We start from the raw sequence: 16,938 nt of genomic DNA, 5'->3' as shown, positions 1-16,938 counted from the left end.
CCCAGTAGCTATGAAGTTCTTTCTAATGTCTAAATTTAAGTCATTCACATTTTGTGTATGCCTAATATCTCTCTCTGTTCCCTTCCCTTCCTTCTTAGGCAGCCTCAGGCAGCAGAGAATATTTGTGGCACATCTTTGGTAAACACATACTTTTTCTTCCTTTCTTTCTTTCTTTCTTTCTCTCTCTCTCTCTCTCTCTTTCTCTCTCTCTCCTTTTCTTTCTTTCTTTCTTTCTTTCTTTCTTTCTTTCTTTCTTTCTTTCTTTCTCTCTCTCTCCCTTTCTTTCTTTCTTTCTTTCTTTCTCTCTTTCTTTCTTTTTTTCTTTTTCTTTCTTTCTTTCTCTCTCTCTCTCTCTCTCTTTCTCTCTCTCTCCTTTTCTTTCTTTCTTTCTTTCTTTCTTTCTTTCTTTCTTTCTCTCTCTCCCTTTCTTTCTTTCTTTCTTTCTTTCTTTCTTTCTTTCTTTCTTTCTTTCTTTCTTTCTATCACAGGATATTGACACTTCTGCATTCCAGGCAATTATGTATATATTTAACTGTGCTGTTCAATGATACAATCTGTAACCACATGTGACTATGGAGCATTTATAATGTGGCTGCTCCAGATTTTGAAGACTGAGTACAAAAAATGAATATAAAATGTCTCCTCTTTATATTGATTACTAATTGGAATGATATTTTAGATATATTGGGTTAAATATCATATGCTATTTAAATTTTTTTTTAATGTTTATTTACTTTAGAGAGAGAGAGCACAAGCAGGGGAGGGGCAGAGAGAGAGGGAGACACAGAATCCGAAGCAGGCTCCAGGCTCTGAGCTGTCAGCACAGAGCCCGACGTGGGGCTCGAACCCACAAACCGTGAGATCATGACCTAAGCCAAAGTCGGACGATTAACCGACTGAGCCACCTAGGCACCCTAAATATAATATACTATTTAAATTAAGTTCACCTATTTCTTTTTACCATTTTAAACTGGCTGCTGGAAACTTTAAAATTACACGTGCAACTCACATAATATTCCCATTGGGTAGCACAGCTCTAGACTGTGTATGGTTTCTTTGTACCTTAGCACCCAGATTCGGTGCATTACTCAAGACCTGATAAATACAGGTGATGTTGAAAGAATACTTTCTTCATGTTCTATGACTACTTCTCTGTACTTTTACCCACACCTCTAGCAGTCTTAAATTTTAACACAAAAAAAGATGCATATATTTATGCAATTTTTTGTTGTTCATTCTGCAGATTTGGCCTCCCTGATTTTCTTTCATGGGTTGTCTCTGTGCCATTGACTTTTCTTCCTTAAGGGAATTAGTGGACACACTTTGAATGGCTATGTCTTGTTTGCTTGCCAGACTGCAGAGATAAGGGGTCCTAAAGTGTGGGCTTTGATCTGCATGTTTGAGGTTTCTTTTTTTTTGATCTACTTGTTTGAATTTGTAAACCTACTACTTTGAATGTGGGCAAGGATTCTCAGGAAGTTTTTTTTTTCTTCCTTCTCCTCCTTTTAAAATAAATCCTGAGTTACAAATTGGAGAACATTTAGAAGAAGTCACATACTTTACTTCATGGAAGTAAAGGTTATTGAATACTAAAAGATGACCAATGAACACTACAATTTAGTCTTAAGAAACTTTCTTTTTTTTTTTTTAACCAGACTGGTAATTTCTTTTAAGAGTGTTTGCAGCTTTAGTGGAGTTTTCCATAAACTTTGCAGCCTTTTGTGGAATCCATCACCTTGGTGCCTCCTTCAAAGGAATTTGGGTCTGGCCTCTCACTGGCCATTTGGTGTCCTTTCTGCTGAGGGCTGTGTGGAAGACTTTTCTTCTCATTAAGATCACAGTGTGGAATTCTGCAGGCCGAGACATCCCTGACCCATTTGAGGACAGCGAGTGCAGAAAGTCAGGTTTTACTTTGGATCAGCGCATTTGTCTGTGACCATGGGGCTGAAATATGAAACAAACCAGCTCTGGAGACACGGCGTCTTGCATGCATAGTGAAAGAGATTAGACAAGTGGTCGGGTAGTGACACAGACATGATTCATGCTCTATCTACTGATGACGAAACTTTCCAAATACTTTCAGTGTACTGATAGTACATTTCTTAGATGCTAAAAATATCTAACTCTTAACAGCCAATTGTCAGGCTCATTGTCTGTTACCCTTAAATGCTAAGGTCAAACTGTCCTTCTAGTTTTGTAGGTATGAAAATATGTATGTGTGACAGAGGCTGGGAAGGCAAATACGTAAAACATAAGCATACACTTGTAAAACCCGGTTAGCTTAGAATTTTAAAAGTACTCACTATGAATGCACTTAAGCTATTGACACTTGTTCAGTGTGGAACAGAATCACAGAACTTTAGGTCTGGGGGCAAAAACTCGAGAGATCATCTCTTTCAAGCTCTTCCTCTTTCCATGTTGCTTATTAGTAAGCTGGGTTTAAAGAAAGTAAATGCATACGGGGAGCCTGGGTGGCTCAGTCGGTTAAGCATCAGACACTTGATTTTGGCTCAGGTCATGACCTCATGGTCTTGGGATCAAGTCCTGCCTGAAAATTCTCTCTCCCTCTCCCTCTTACCACCCTTCCCCCCTGCCCCCCTCCACTCACGTGCATTCTCTCTTCTCTAAAAATAAAGAATGAAATAAAAATAAAGAAAGTAAACGCCTTTTTCACATCTCTATGCTAAGGAACAGCACAGGTTAAGCCAAAATTTGAATCTCTAACATTGAAGTATAGTGTTCTGCCTGCATTTGACTGTTCTCATTCAAAAAGTTGCAGGCGGACCAAGACATCTAAGAACTCAGTGGTTTTAATTTCAAAGAAACAACACCTGCCTCTCTGATCCTCAGTTACTTCATTTATGAAAAGATAGATCTTGGTTGGATGATTCCTGAGATTCTTTTTGCTCACACAAATTATAGCACAGAGTTGTTTCTTTTTTTAATGTGGACAGTGTTATTACCTCAAACACATATGCTTTTAATCTTCAAAAAAGCAACTTCTATTTCAAGGTTATGTTAAGTAACATCCAAAATCCAGATGAAACCAAAGAGAAAAGAAGGAATGTGAGATTGGGCCGCTGGGGTGGGGGGGGGGAGTGGCACACGTACACATGTGCGTGCGACTAACACGCTCTGACGCGTCTCCATCTAGGTCAGCAGGCAGGCTCCAGGAGGGAGGGTGAGGCTGAGGCCAACCTGCCGAGGCTTTGAGATTTGATAATAGAAGTCCTGCTCCGCTGTTTTCTTCCCAGGCGGTGTTTGCCTTGCCTGTTTTCCAAGGCCTGTAAGTAGGCCAGGGGAGCCACTGAAGGTCAGCCTTGGGAACTGATAGGAGAATTGATAAGAACTCTCTTCCCCTTACAAAATGAAGCAAGAAGGCCCACCTTCTGGGACTCCGCCCAGACTGTCAGATGGGCATGCTCTTTCTTTATCATCCTCTTTAATTTCTCTGCCACACTAACCCAGTTCAGCCTGACTTACCTGAAGTTCTTCTGCTTCTACGAAATCTACCTTGGAGACAGTGTGGCCAGGTGAAGAGAAGTCACAGTTTGGAGAATAGCGATTGGGGTTCCATAGCCAGCTTTGTCCTATGCAGCTGGATACCTTTGACCAAGTCTAGCCACCTCCCTCTGGCCTCAGTTTCCACTGCAGCCTGCATAAGCATAGACATGGCTCCCGTAGAACTCTTGATACAGTAAAGAAGACATTCAGCTTAGCACTTACACTTTGCACATTTACTTCATGTTTGTCACTGTCCTTTTGACAGCAGAAGGGCATCGTCAGACTACCTTTAGGTACCTCGAGAGCATTACATTCATTATCCCTGTCCTGATAACCTCCTGTTGCTTCGGGAGATCTGGCCCACCAGCTTGTAGAGCAGAGTCATTATTTTAGGATTGGGGAACAAAGGCGAAGAAGGTTTATTTATTCTCAAGAAATAATTGACGCTGTGAAAGAGTGTGGCTTGTTGGGAGTCCCACGTAGGGAAACATGTTTTTATGTTAGTCTTTGGCTGGAACTAAAACAGAGTAGAATTAACCAGAGGACAGTGCTACACAGTGGAGATAATGGCAGAGGTCCCCAGTGTAATTAGTACAGTGGGAACGTCGTCTTATTTTATATGTTAACATGGGTGGCAGCAAGTCCATAATTCAGAAAGGGAATAAACTCCTAAGTGTGTCAGGTTTATTGCCTTTTGCCTCTTATCTCAAGAAAGGACTCCATATGGCCCTGTATTTGTATACTCTTGCCATGACAATTCCTTCTGTCAAAAATGATTTTCTCCAGAAGTATGGTATGTAAATTCTTGGCTGATCATTCAAAAAAGGAAGGGAATTGCATTTGTTAACCAGCATTTTTCAAAATACTGTTTTGACATATGAAAAGAATTAATGACTCCCTCTAAGTGTTGGCACCATTTCTGTGGTTTTAATGATAATAAGACATAAAACATAATTTTATAAGCAGTAGAGGAAGCTTTCCTCCTGATCTTCTGATTATCTAGACATGGAAGTTTTTTGTTTCTTGTTTTTCCCTCCCAGAGTTTCATATTCCAAAGTAGTAGGGAAAAGTGTCCAGGAGATTTTGACACCAGTTATTTGTGAAATCACCTTGAAGCTAAGACTTAGTTCTGTCTAGAATGATACTGAAATCTGCAATAATAAATCACTTCCCAGTTCTTAAGAATAACAGTCCAAAGTGTCTCATTTGTATGGTTGTTCCATGTCTAACTTATATGTTGTTTTGTTCATTACTATAATCCTTGAAAGGGGATGTGCCAATATATTCCACTTTAAGTTTTCCTTATGCTCGGTGAGCCTTTTTCCTTAAATGTTTCATGAACTGTGTAAGGAAGAAGAAAGCATGACCCTTTACTTCTGAATATGTGGGAATATAGGAATTTTCCAAGTTAAAACTAGATGGCATTCCATTTTTTTTTGTCAGTTCTTTGTAAAAGAAGTTTTGCGACTTCTTTTCTGTCATAACAGTGTTAAAAACTAAAAGAAAAAGAAAGGTGACTTAGGGTCACAGGCTAGTCAGTCTACCAAAACTGTATGTATTTGGGAGCATAGTAATTTTGTTTCTATTGCAAAGTTTCTTAATTTGTATCGAGCATTTCAAGAATGAAATCGTCTCTCTTGCTCCTTACTAGCTCCGTTAATAGGAGTTTGTAGATACAGTATTTATGTCATTAGTTATCTAATTATTTGGCCATCACACGGTGGCCATGGTTCAGAAGCTGGTTTAATAAGATTAATCATAATGCTTTTAGTACTGGAGAAGGTGCTGTCACGTTGTCAAAGTATTATTCAATGTTTAATGTTCTGAACAAAGCCTGTTGAGGTATGAATGGATTTGGGGTTTTTTTTTTGTTTGTTGTATTTTTTTTATTCTGCCTTTCTTGACTAGTCAGGTAAATGGAATTCTACAGACCAAGAGAGAAGAGAGGGAAGCTCTTTTTTTTTGTTTGTTTAGACATTACTCCGCCTTCCAGTTAAGGTGAAGAAAATTTGGGAAAATCTGTTCTACTCTAACTGTGACCTTGTCTTTTTATAGAAGTACCTCTGATGTTTTCACAAAGCAGAGCATACATCTATAGAAAGTGGCTAGTTAAAACCTTCTGATAAGTCAGTGCCTAATGTACAGTTTTATCAGAAAATAAAGTAGAGTTTGTAATTTTGTAATTGAGGTGTGTGTATATCGGGCACGCATAAATGCATTTTGAGGACTTAGAATAAACTTGATTTTCTGGAATTCCTTATTGGGCAAGAGTAGTGTTTGACTGTTAAAGGGACACAAATGTGTCTTTGAGCAGCTGCTTGATTAAAAACTGAGCCCCAGTCTGTCAGGGTGAGTTAGAATTGGCCAGGACTCAAGTGTATGTGATTGCATTTCATCTATTTGCTATCTCAACAGATGGATCTGTTTCTTAGAATATTTGCAGTTTGTCCTTCAGCAATGACTAGCTATACCAATGACTGTAGATTCTATTGACCAGAGTTAATGATGCTTTTCCGTAGATGTTATGTTTCCCATAGTAGTTCTTAAATTTATGGATCAAATAAACAACCGAGAGTTTTCAGCACTTTTTCAGATCTTTGGAATTGTCTCCAAAGCCTGATCCAAGGAAAATGAGGCCATTTATCTTTCCAGAGGTTTCCATGCCCTCTCAACACCTATGTGTTAATGGGATAAGTAAGAGTGCTTTTCGCTTCTTGGAACCTAGCAGGCTATCAAATGGAGAGGGGAAAAAATGGAAAGGTTACTGCTTCCTCTGTCTATCGGGTTTTATTATGGAAACTGTTCACCAGATAATTGGGTTTAATTTGTAACAGAGGGGAAGATTTGTATTGTAAACAAGAAAGTTCTTTGAAGATAAATCTTGTCAATAGCTTTGGAAGGATGCTGGAGGAGGCCTTGATTTTTTTTTTTTTTTAATGGCCTGGAGCGGGTGTTTTTCTTTCTTGTTTTTTATTTTTTACTTATTTTTAAGGTTTTTTTCCCCTTTTCTTCCTTTTTGCCAGACTCCAATGTGTTAGTGGGGCCGGAAGGTGATAATTAGTAGTCCTCACCTGATCTTTCTTTTGCAAGCTAGCTAATTAAAATCCATAAAAACTTTTACTTTTTCTTTTTGTTTTTCCCAAAGGGAACCATAACTTCTTTTGACAGCTGCCTTTCCAAATGTTTGTAGTCTTCCTCCCACACTCTTTGTTTTATTGACTGCTTCTTTATATAAATGAGAAGAACTCTTAACGTGCTATTTGTAAGTCCTCAATATTAGGGGAGTTAGTCCTACTTGTAAATGCCAAGTTTGTACCAATATTATTCAGTAATATAGCATAGCACATGTATGATACTGCTATTAAGTCATTCATTTTTTTTTTTTACATTGGGCTTTTTCTTATTTAGTCTTGTGTCATTTTAAGTGTCCCAGGGAACAGTATTCCTACAATCTTTTGTATTACAGTATACCACGGATTTAGTGGTTTCTATATCCATCCATCTCTCTTTCTATATTCGTGATATCACACAAGAATCAACAAATCTTTCAACATTTCAAACTCAATATCAGTATGTTTTGGGTATGGTTTGTTATAGATCTAGGTTTATTTTTTAGTTTTAGGTACCTGGCTTCAGATATGTTATTCTTGATAAACTTCAATTTTATAGTCTAAAATGATGCTGGGTTTTTATAAGATATTATAACAGCAAATGTACTATAGTGGTACATTCTAGTGTTGCCTACTTTCAATTGTCAAACTTTTTTTCACATTTTCCACATTTTCATTATCAAAGACAATATTCATCATAGAACTGGTAATTAATGTTTAGTTTGTGTGTTTGTGTGTGTGTGTGTATGTGTATTTTCTAATCAGCTGGGTTGCTTCTTTGTACATAATTTTGATTTTTGTGCTTATATCCAAAATAATTTTAACTAAACATTTGTGTCACTAGATAAACTAAAAATATAATTATTTCATGCTACCTGTAATATAAATAATACAATTAGAGATGCTAAGTCCAAATTATAAATTATTTTAAGGACTTGAATTTGATTTTTTTAATGCTGATAAATGATACCTTTATATAGGAAAATAGTTTTAAAAATAACAGTTTACTTTAGCCAGAAAAAAAAAAGAGTCTATTAAATGAGACAGAGGCTGGGAAACTCGGAAACTCGGAAGCTCATCTTGTGGACTTCCTCCTTGTTTAATAGTTACATGTGACATTATTTTTTTTTAATCTATAAATTTATAACTGAGGTGAGTAATTCCTATAGATAACTTTTTTTTCTCTGGTGAAAAAATAAGTTTAAACCATCTATCTTGGAGGAAAAAGGACCATGATAAACTGATGCCCATAAGATACATATAACTAACACTTTCCTACCCGACATTTGCTGATGGTGACTGATGGCAGGAAATAAAAATTTTCAATGATCATGTTCCAAATCTCAGAGCAGAGAACTTGTGAATAGCCCCGTGAGTGAAGTAACATTACGAATATTATTAAAGAGCATGTATTCTACTCATTTCAATATCTATTATAACCTGAAGTTATTGCTTTTACAATAAATTCTTAATTAGCACTAATCCACATAGTGGAATGTTATTGTTATTGTTGTTGTTGTTGTTGTTGTTGTTTTTCCTGGTGAGGTCATAAAGGTGTCTACCAGTAATCCATTTATATTCAAGCTTCGTTTTTAAACATCTTTAAAAATATGATAGGATACTTTGGCTATAATAACACCGTTAATGAATGTGATGTATTTTTAATTAAGGACTCTTCATTGACCTGGGTGCATATTTTTCTGAATTTGAATTTTTATTTTAGAGTTATGGCCATGCCCCATAGGCCATGCCCCAGAAGTTAGAAGAGAGGGAAAAAGGTTTATTGAATGACTGATATAAATTTGCTCTGTTGTCAGATTGAACTTTTCTTCTAAGATTGGAGTAAAAAAAATAATTTTTATACTTTAAATGTAGGTAATTGATGGGTTCTGTTTAAGAGTTTACTGTATTTCTTCTGATGAAAAGCTTATTTTGAAAAGGATACAATGAATTTGGAATTATTCCAGAGCTCTCTCAAGTTCATACTTAATAATTTGCTTCATTCAGATTTTTTTTTGATTGGCATGCGATCCCCATGTTGTGTTCTGAAATATCTGAAATCACAACATCTTGATAGAGTCTACTCTATTTTTGAATTGTTTTAAATAGTAACTTTAACATTTGCATTAATTGAAAAGTACCTTGTCATAACATTTGCTTTGTGTCATGAAAGGTTATCTATATTTGGAAGTAACATTTTGGTAAAAGGAAGATTATGGAATATTTATGAACTTTCTCTCTCACAGATTCATAGGTTATTAGAACAGGATGGAACTTTAGAGCTTTGCAACCACAACCTTCTCAGTTTACAGTAGAAGGAAATGAGGTCCAGAGAGATTAAATGACTTGCCCAAGGACACACAGCTGAAGCATAGTATAAGAACAACTATAATCCTGGACACCTGGGTCCAGGTCAAGTATTTTTATCATCAAAAATTTCCTCCAGTGAAGTAATATAACTTTTCAGAAGATCATGGTGTAAAGCTGGAAGGGAGTCATTATTATTTTAAGTATACTTTATTATGGTAGACTTATTTTTGCGTCTTTGTATATGTTTAGGTGGTTAAGTTTTTCCTTTTAGAATATGCTTAATTCGTTGTGAACTAGTTACAAAAATGAGAATAATTTTACTTATTCTTATGACCTAGTTTTAGGACTGTGCTCCTTAATAACACCTTCATAATGGGACCCTGTGTAAAACAGTTAAATTCTTGGATTACTTCATGGTATTTAAAAAAATATTTGAAGATGGATGCAAATTAAATATGGTCTGTTTATGACCCTTGATTTCAAGATAGCAACAGTTACAATCAATTTTCATGTAACCAAAATTTATGGTATAGAACAATACCTGTGCACTTTTAATTAACTTTATTTTAGCTAATTTCTTCACAAGCAAGTGCGTTAGGAACCTTTTAATGAAAATATATGGTAAATATTTTCATAGTCCTAATATAGAACCAACAGAGCCAACAGAAACTCTTGATAACAGTATTTATAGTCTTCCTTCATTATAAATCTGTTTAAGTAACCAAGATCAATAATATAACCAACTGGAATTAACACTGATTGTTTTCTTGGAGAGGCAGACAGGAAGAAGTAACAGCCAGTTGGCATTCGGAAGGTAGTGCAAGAGCTCAGTGCCACTGGCCACAGCTGGTAGAGTTTGCCAGAAAAAGTGCTGTTCCAGCTTCTTCTGGGCCATTGGTATTCAGAGTGTTCAGCCTGTTTTCTTATTATAGAAACAATTTTTTTAATTGCATTTGAAAATCCTGATTTGGGGGGGGAAGGGTCTATATAACTATGTGATCATAAGAATTTATCAGCTGGGCTTAAGATCCTTATGTACATCACTTATTTATTTTTTTAATTGCTATTTCCTGAGTACCTACTTACTACAAGTGCCTACTGTTAAATAACTAGTGAAAACAGGGTGTCTTTTCTAGGCAAGTAATGTTTTGATGACTATAGTCAATTCTGCTGTGTGTGTGCATGAATGTATTTTACTTGATTCAGATTTCCACTCTGGATTTTTTGATAATCTGTAGAACCAGTTTCAACTGCACTGTGAGGGATTCTTGGGTATTTAGCATTACTCACTGTATACTAATAGTCTATTTTTGTACCTTACGCTTCTTTCTAATTTGCATTTCAGTTTCTCACATAAGTAGTTTGGGGCTACCATCCCCACCCCTCGTCACCTAGCCCACAGATAACCCAAATAAATAAGACCTATAATGACATTAATTCACTCCAAACCATCGGATAAATTTTAGGATATTCTGTATTTAATTTACATTAAGTGCCTAAACTCTCCACTTGAAAAGGCAAATATAAATTTGCATATTCATTAAAAAAATTAATACTCTACAATTACCCTTTCCCAAGGTACCAACTACTGTCATTCACTGTTGGATACTCAGTGCGAAAATGGGCCACCTGTCCCGCATAGGGACTGGATATATAGAACCGGAAAGCAGGAATATTGATCTGGGGTACTGTCCTCTGTGTTTCTGGTTAAAACAAGCAAAACAAAACATTTCAAGAAGTGATTCTGCAGAGATGGGTCAGAAGACTGCTTGAAATGTTCATTTCTTGATTTTTTAGGCACTTTGCAGTCAGTCACTTCTAAGCACCTGGGATTTCATTTCTTCATTTAATAAAGTAAAAAAAAAAATGATAATGATAACATCTTTTCTAATACAACTAACTCATGATTTTTTGGTTTATGGAAAACATAACTGTTTCCCTCAAAGTGAGGGAGGAACCACTTACTTTCACTCTCTCTTTTCACTGGGAAACTAGGCCAGTTTCATAGTAAAAGATGGTTTCAGCTCCATGTTAAAGGTGAGTTGACTCGTGGGCATTTCTATACAGATGGCCAGAGAAAATGGGAACATGCTTTATTTAGCTTCTCACCCTGAACAGCTATCACCAGTTTCCTCCTGAGCAGTTTGAGAAATAGGAAGATATGTAGGTAAAAATGGAGAGGACAGAGAAAAACTGAAACAGGTGCACAAGTGGCTATTTTTGGCTTTGACAAGATATTCATAATGGCCAAAGCTAGAAGTCTTTTTAGGGTGAAGTAATTGTTTTACTTCCGTGTATTTGGAATCCTTAAGCAATCAAGGAAATTAGAATAGAAACCCTTTCACACATAGGGCAGATTTTTGTGATCTATTGTGTGCTTCCACATACGCCATTTAGTTTCCTGGTTTCCAGAAAAGTTTATTCTTGTACTTTAATCAGTTCTTTCTCTTTTTAAAACTCTGAATCCCCAAGAACTGCTATTTCGGGCAAACATAACATTTTACTGAAATTAAATTGCACATAGGTATTAAATAAGCTGGGTGAGATTGAATTCCCAAACGTGTTATGGCATATTTGTTTATAAATCACAGGTGTGGTTCTAGTTAAGTCTCCAGGTGGCTTTTGGAGAAATGCAAGTTAATAGGGTGCTAGTGAATAAATGCATACAGGTGCAAATGACTTAGGCAGGAAAATTTACCACTAACTTCATTATGGTAGATGAAAATTTAGTTGTGTATAGTTAGGAGGGTCACACAAATAGCTACAGGGGTCATATGACGTGGCTAGGGAGGTGGAGGTTATCTGTGTACGTGGAAAGCCCTGGGATGACCTGGAACAAAAGTTTGGATATATAAAATATTAAGTGGGAAACCAAGTACTAAGGCATTCTAGATACAATGTAACTGGAATTAACAGTTGATGAATGAATGTTCATCACAGAAGTTAAAGAATTGTAAGTTTCCATGTATAAATCTGGGAATACTTCAGTTTTTTGCTGGTTAAAAAGCTATAACTTCAGATGTTTGTTTGAATTTTAGTATTCTTTGGCCATGTTGTTTAACATGTGAGCTAAGCTGAAGGTCATTCCTACCTTTGAATACTCCAGAATACTGAAAAGGATCTAAACCTTTTTCTTCTCTGAAATTGCACGTTTTTTCTTACTATTTGCTTCCTTTACTATCATACTGCCTCTAAATTTTTCTTACATTTCCATGGCCTCTTTTTCCTTATCAAGGAGATACTTAATATTTATATTTCATTTCATATATTTATTTGTATTTGTTTATATTTAATATTTATCTTCTCTTCACCCTAACGCGTGGTTGGTTCTGCCTTTATAAACTTCCTTCTAGCGGCTTTTTGCTAATTGCCTTTATTTTTACTGTGTAGATAATAACGTTTCAGATTTTATTTTATTTATTTTTTAAGTGTTTATTTTTGAAGGAGAGAGAGCACCATGCACACAGGGGAGGGACAGATAGAGAGGGAGACAGAGGATCTGCACTGTCCGTGCAGAGCCCTGATACAGGGCTCAAACTTACGAATTGTGAGATCATGACCTGAGTCAAAGTTGGACGCTTAACTGACTGAACCACCCAGGCACCCCAACCTTTTAGATTCCAATTGATGTAAAGGTGTTTGCTGAAATCCCATGACTGACAACCTCAGTGGTATGACTACAAACAAAAAAATTGAGATACATCATCAGTTTTTTGAAAATGAATTGTGTATTCTAGTAACGAGTTTGTTTTCTTTTAATCTGATATGTGCACCATAGAATTAGGAACTTTTCTTGACTTGTGCTCCTTTTAGATACCACCAGTATTTAGGGGAGGTGATTAATGTCAAAAAAACTCTCAATATTGTAAAATGCTTACTACTGTAAGGTAGTTCTTCAAATATAATGGAAGCATCATAATTTAAAGGATTTTGTTAGCAGTAATCTTCTTCCTGTAATCAAGAAGTTAGGTTTGCTGTAGCAAATTTGAATAGATAATCATGTATTTTTTTAAACAATTGAAGAATGTTAAGTGTACTTTGAAAGAGCAGATGAGCAAAAAGAAGAAAATATCTCATGTGGCATACCTACTTAGCTGCCACCTGGAGAGACTTCTGTTCCTAGATGAGTTATATCCATCCATTTCTTCCCTGTGTTTGTACAGTCAATCCTCATTGTTCGTGCGTTCCATATCTGTGAATTCACTTATTCCATAAAAATGATTTGTAACCTCCAGATCAGTACCTGCAGCCCTTTCAAGGTCATTGGCGGACATGTGCAGAGGGGCAGAATTTTGAGTCACCTAACACATACTGTCCCAACAGGTGTTGAACAAAGCAACACTCTGCTTTCTTGTTGCGGTTCTCATTTGTAAATAAGTGCCCTTTCTGCCGTCCATTTAGTACCACGTTTTCACATTTTTGCGTGCTTTGTTGGTGATTCTGTTGTTAAAAATGGCTCACAGGTGTACTGAAATGCTGTGTAGTGTTCCTAAGTGAGAAAGGCTGTGATGTGCCTTTTGGAGAAAATGCAAGTGTTAGGTAAGCTTCATTCAGGCATGAGCTATAGTGCGGTTGGCCGTGTGTTGTTCAATGTTAATAAATTAACAATATATCTCAAGGTGTTTTGAAACACAAACACACATAAAATAAGGTTATGTATTGACCGGTGATGAAAATGTTGTGACCAGAGGCTCACAGGACCCTAACTCTGTATTTCTCCTGGGAGCAAGAGTTAAGTATGTGCTAAATCAGCATTTGCCATAACTTTTCAGAACATAACTTCCTTGGACAATGAAAATCAACTTTAATTTTTTTCTTTTTTCAAAAATTTGAGTTCCACTTTTCCATTTTTCTTTAATAATATATTTTTAATATTTTCCTGTGTCATTACTCTTCAATATTTTTTTAATATTTATGCAGTAGTACAGCATACAGATGGGATGTCAGTTTATTTAATAAACATCTTTTCAGAGAATACTTACAAGGCTCTCTTCCCCCCCCCCACCCCAACTTTTTACTATGATGCAATTCTGGAATAAACATTCCTATAGCGTAATCTTGATCAGATCCATGATTATTTCCTCAGGATAAATTTTCTGCAAGTGAAGTTTTTGAAACACAGAATATGCAAATTGGGACATTTGCTGTTTGCAGGATTCCTTTGTGACCTTTTTAATATATTCCTTTCTGGTTTTCTTTTTTCTTTTTTTAAAAAAATTTTTTTTTTTTTTACATTTATTTTTTTTGAGAGACAGAGTAAGACAGAGCACAGAATCCAAAGCAGGCTCCAGGCCTCGAACAAGCGTTCAGCATACAGCCTGATGCGGGGCCTGAACCCATGAACAGTGAGGTCATGACCTGAGCCGAAGTCGGATGCCCAACCAACTGAGCCACCCAGGCGCCCCTTCTTTTCTTTCTTTCTTTCTTTCTTTCTTTCTTTCTTTCTTTCTTCTTTCTTTCTTTCTCTTTCTTTCTTTCCTTTTTTTTTTTTTTTTGAGAGAGAAAGCGCTAGCAGGGCAGGGACAGAGAGAGAGGAGAGAGCGAGAATCCAAGCAGGCTCTGCACTGCCAACACGAAGCAGGATTCAGGGCTCAGACTTACTAATGGAGAGATCATGACCTGAACGGAAGTTGGACGCTTAACCAACTGAGCTACCTAGGCGCCCCTCTAATATATTCCTTTCTAAATAAAATGAAATTAACAACAAACTATTCATTTTTATCAAATTAAAAACAATAGGAAATTGAAAAAAATGATTAAATTTATTTTAGTCTTTTATTTCAGTGGCCATTTACAGCAAATGTGTTTTTATGTATTTAAGCTGCAGTGCAGTGCTTTTCAGATATGGGGAGAATTCTAGATTAGATAGATAAGAATGCACTTGCAGGAACGGTTAGGTTTTTTTCAGTCCAACCTCCTCTTTTTTATTGATGAAGTTGGAGGCTGACTTGAATCTTTTCTTGTGAATTCAAGTTTTTAAAAAGCACCGAACTACAGACCTTTGTTTTCTTCTGAATATCTTAAGCCATAGGTGTAGAGGAGAACTCAGGGCGTTCACCTCCATTTCCAGTCCCTCTTCAGTTTCTTAGTCTTAGCTCTGTTTCAGATATCTAAATTCATTGTAGCTACCGATGCATAAGTGAAGGAGGTGCACCCCGCCCTCCTCACTACAAAACCAAGCAGGTACTTGAAGACCGTCTGCTGTGAGGGAGATCCTCATTCACGCCTCAGGAGGAATCGAAGCAGAATGCATTGGAAATACAGAGGTTGGAGCACATATTACTTCCCGCCCTGTTGCCAATCCAAAGAGGTGGCATGTGTGCTAGACGTTGAAAGATGACTTATGTTCATGGGGGAAATCATCTAATGCTGTAAATTTGCTTACTTCTACTACATTGGCACATTTTTAATTTTCCTTATGATCTTTCTCGAGTAGGGAGCGCGTCTAGCCGATCGTTTATTTTTAGCATTGCTGCTACGAGAAAGCAAATGTTGATTTGTGCTATTTAATTCTTATTTACAGAGTGCATGTGGCATTTCATAGTTGGCACATTTCCTCTTAACAAATTCTTTGGTTTGTTTCTGCAGAGCCTTTGTGATCATAAATTATCAAACATGTAACATTAGATTGTGTCGATATATTTCACTTATTACCATTCTTCCCTAATTTGATAATTTTGGATTTCGTTCTACTTTTTAATTGTGATGTATAATGCCAAGTGAGCAACTAATTGCTTATGTCTTTTTTTATTTCTTGTGGGGTATTTTCAGTGCATGTATTCCTAAGAGCGGAATTACTTGGAACTACTTTATTGCTTTTGTCATTTGTTTTTATATTGCCTTCCAAAAATGTGTTGCTAATTAATAGTAATCCCTACAAGAGTTACCTCATGATTGTGTGTTATGTGTGGCATATTAAAAAAAAAAATCCTGCTTTCTTAGTGTCCAGAAAATGGCATCTCAAGGTTGCTTTAATTTATATATCTTTGATAACTAGCAAGGATCAATCTTTTTCTAATAGTATTTACTTTGGAACTTTGTCTTGTGTAAAATCGTTGTTCATAATTTTTACCCAAATATTTGCCCAAGAGAACCTTTTTTTTTGTCACAATGAAGGTCATTCCATTCTTCATGGAGTTATTCCAAGCTAAATATGTTCTGTGTATGTAAAATTTAAGGCCTGTAACGCACAACTTTCATAGACCCAGTAGTGGAGAAGGAATAGCACCTCCTGTTACTGGGTTCTCCCTTGGATGTAGACACTTCGAGGAATAAAAACATGTCTGAACCACCCTCATAATGACCTGTGAAAGAAGCGGGGCTGATACAAAATGCAGAATTCCCACATAGTTCATTTTCTGACATTGTAATGCCCCCAGTCACTCACAGTAATAACATCCTATTCCTTACATAAATCCATTTGCCCCTCTTCTGTGTTGTTAGCGTACCTCTCCATTGTGCCACTTAATCCCAGTACATTGTAATTTTTATGTGCCCAGGTTTTCCCTTCTGGATTTCTCCTAAGGAGTGGAAACCCAGTCAGATTCTTTTTTTTAATTCCTCATTCCTAACACATAGCAATGTAGTCCCTCCTAAGTGTGTTTATTCATTCAGCAAGCACTTATTGGATGTCTGAATGCTGTCCTAAGCTTTACTGGGCATGGAGTATATACAGGTGAAAAAAACTCTGGGCCCTGTAATCTGGCCAGATCATTTACAGCAGGGGGAAAGCTTAGGTCCCTATGTAATTAACGGAGTGTGAAGTTGGAGTTAAGAGCATCGAGTGACTGTTAAGCACTAAAATATATGGGTTGAGACACCTTAAGGCTTCAGTGCTTGGGAATTATTGGGGAAAAACATGTTGTAATAACATGTTATAAATTTTTTAAAGGTTATTTTCTCAAACTTGAGAGATTTTTAGTTAAATTGGCCTGGCCAATTGTAAATCCCCACCCTCTTTCGTTAAAAACTTTGTCATAGAGGAATGTAGTATTTAGAACTGGCAGAGATCTCA

The 16,938-nt window shown here is 36.5% G+C and overlaps 1 protein-coding gene across 2 annotated transcripts in view; it reads left to right on the top strand.

Moving 5' to 3' along the window:
- CDH2 (cadherin 2) overlaps positions 1–16,938 on the top strand; it is a 216,672-nt gene that overhangs the window by 65,569 nt on the left and 134,165 nt on the right. The gene's annotated exons all lie outside the window — the stretch shown is intronic.

Source organism: Prionailurus bengalensis, chromosome D3 (genome assembly GCF_016509475.1).
Source record: "Prionailurus bengalensis isolate Pbe53 chromosome D3, Fcat_Pben_1.1_paternal_pri, whole genome shotgun sequence".
Classification (NCBI taxonomy): domain Eukaryota; kingdom Metazoa; phylum Chordata; class Mammalia; order Carnivora; family Felidae; genus Prionailurus; species Prionailurus bengalensis.
This window is presented reverse-complemented; position numbering and strand designations above follow the sequence as displayed.